The following is a 2,731-nucleotide window of genomic DNA, read 5'->3' on the forward strand; positions in this document are numbered from 1 at the left end:
AGATGGCAGCTTTATTGAGTTAGTTCTGAGTCCACCGCTCGCAATCCTTCCACACAACCAACATGGCGGAGCTGCAGCTGGACTACTCCTCGGACGAGGAGCAGCTGGCCGCACTCCCCGCGGACGCCATGCTCGCGTCGGTTCACTCGGACATCCTGGACGCGAGGCCGCGGGAGCACCGCAGGCGGCAGGCGGGCGGCAGTGACGTGCTGCTGGCTAGGGACTACGTCACGCAGTTCCAGGCAAGACTATATGAGCTAGAGGTCTTAAAAGCATTTCCAGGTTTTTTCCAAGGTCTTGAAACTTTTTCATATAGAGAGCTGCAGTGGCGCCAACTGGACACTGGACTGTACAGGAGAGGCAGTTGTAAGTTAGTTCCGAGTTTCACTAAGAGATGGCACCTTTATTGAGTTAGTTCCGAGTTTCACTAAGAGATGGCACTTTTGTTGAGTTAGTTCCGAGTTTTGCTAAGAGATGGCGCTTGTTAAATTAGTTTAGATTTAGACATATTAAGAGGGCACCTTTATTGAGTTAGTTCCGGGTTTCACTTAGAGATGGCAGCTTTATTGAGTTAGTTCCGAATTTCATTAAGAGATGGCACCTGAGTTAATAGTTCCTGGGTTTGCTAAAAGATGGCACTGGTGTTGGGTTAGCTCTGGGTTTTGATAAGAGATGGCACCTTTGTTGAGTTAGTCTGAGTCCACCGCTCGCAGTCCATGGCGGAGCTGCAGCTGGACTACTCCTCGGACGAGGAGCAGCTGGCCACACTCCCCGACCCCATGCTCGCGTCGGTTCACTCGGACATCCTGGACGCGAGGCCGCGGGAGCACCGCAGGCGGCAGGCGGGCGGCAGTGACGTGCTGCTGGCTAGGGATTACGTCACGCACTTCCAGGTAAGCCAGAGATCTTTAAAGCATTTCCAAGTTTGTTCCAATCCAAGGTTTTGATAGATTTTCGTGTCATAAACTAGTAATGAGAACACTAGCTAAGACAGTGGCGACAACTAGTGAGCGATAAGGAGTGGCAGTTGTGTGTTAGTTCCGAGTTTCACTAAGAGATGGCACCTGAGGTAATAGTTCCTGGGTTTGCTAATAGATGGCACTTGTGTTAAAGAGTGAGTTCCGGGTTTCGATAAGAGATGTCACCTTTGGTGTGTTAGTTCCGGGTGCTGCTAAAAGATGTCACCTTTGGTGTGTTAGTTCCGGATGCTGCTAAAAGATGTCACCTTAGGTGTGTTAGTTCCGGGTGCTGCTAAAAGATATCACCTTAGGTGTGTTAGTTCTGGGTTTTGATAAGAGATGGCACCTTCGTTGAGTTCCGAGTCCACCGCTCGCAATCCTTCCACACAACCAACATGGCGGGGCTGCAGCTGGACTACTCCTCGGACGAGGAGCAGCTGGCCACACTCCCCGCGGACGCCATGCTCGCGTCGGTTCACTCGGACATCCTGGACGCGAGGCCGCGGGAGCACCGCAGGCGGCAGGCGGGCGGCAGTGACGTGCTGCTGGCTAGGGACTACGTCACGCATTTCCAGGTCAGAATAAATCTAAGCCAGAGGTACTTAATTCAAGCATTTCCAGGTTTAAGCCAGACGTCTTAAAAGCTACACCATGTATAAGCCAGAGGTCTTAAAAGCATTTCCAGGTTTTTTACAAGGTCTTTAAACTTTTTTGTGTAGAGGGTTACAGCAAAGACAGTAGCGCCAACTAGTGAGCGGTAGGAAAGGCAGTTGTGAGTTAGTTCCGAGTTTCACTAAGAGATGGCAGCTTTATTGATAGTGCCCCGGGACGAACTTGACCTTCATTGCTTGGGTTTTTATGGCGGTCAAGCTGTGGATCCTGGCTACATAGGAGTCGCAGCGGTGGGAACGAGAGGTGGGAATAGTCCTTTTTTATTGAGTTAGTTCTGGGTTTTGCTAAGAGATGGCAACTTTGGTGTGTTAGTTCCGAGTTTCACTTAGAGATGGCACCTTCGTTGAGTTCCGAGTCCACCGCTCGCAATCCTTCCACACAAGCAACATGGCGGAGCTGCAGCTGGACTACTCCTCGGACGAGGAGCAGCTGGCCACACTCCCCGCGGACGCCATGCTCGCGTCGGTTCACTCGGACATCCTGGACGCGAGGCCGCGGGAGCACCGCAGGCGGCAGGCGGGCGGCAGTGACGTGCTGCTGGCTAGGGACTACGTCACGCATTTCCAGGTGAGTCTTAAAATCAAGCATTTCCAGGTTTTGTTGCAAGGTTTTGAAACTTTTTTGTGTAGAGGGTACTAGCAAAGACAGTGGCGCCAACTAGTGAGCAGTAAGGAGTAAGTTAGTTCCGAGTTTTTTTAACAGATGGCACCTGTGTTAAGAGTTAGTTCCGAGTTTTGCTAAGAGATGGCGCTTGTTAAATTAGTTTAGATTTAGACTTATATTAAGAGGGCACCTTTATTGAGTTAGTTCTGGGTTTTGCTAGTAAATGGCACCTTTGTGGAGTTCGTTCTGAAATCTGCTAAGAGATGGCACTTGTGTGAAAGAGTTAGTTCTGAGTCTTGCTAAGAGATGTCACTTCTAGTGTGTAAGTTCCGGGTTTTGATAAGAGATGACACTTTTATTCAGTTAGTTCTGGGTTTGGATAAGATATGGCACCTTCATTGAGTTCTAAGTCCACCGCTCGCAATCCTTCCACACAACCAACATGGCGGAGCTGCAGCTGGACTACTCCTCGGACGAGGAGCAGCTGGCCGCACTCC

Source organism: Ostrinia nubilalis, chromosome 26 (genome assembly GCF_963855985.1).
Source record: "Ostrinia nubilalis chromosome 26, ilOstNubi1.1, whole genome shotgun sequence".
NCBI lineage: Eukaryota > Metazoa > Arthropoda > Insecta > Lepidoptera > Crambidae > Ostrinia > Ostrinia nubilalis.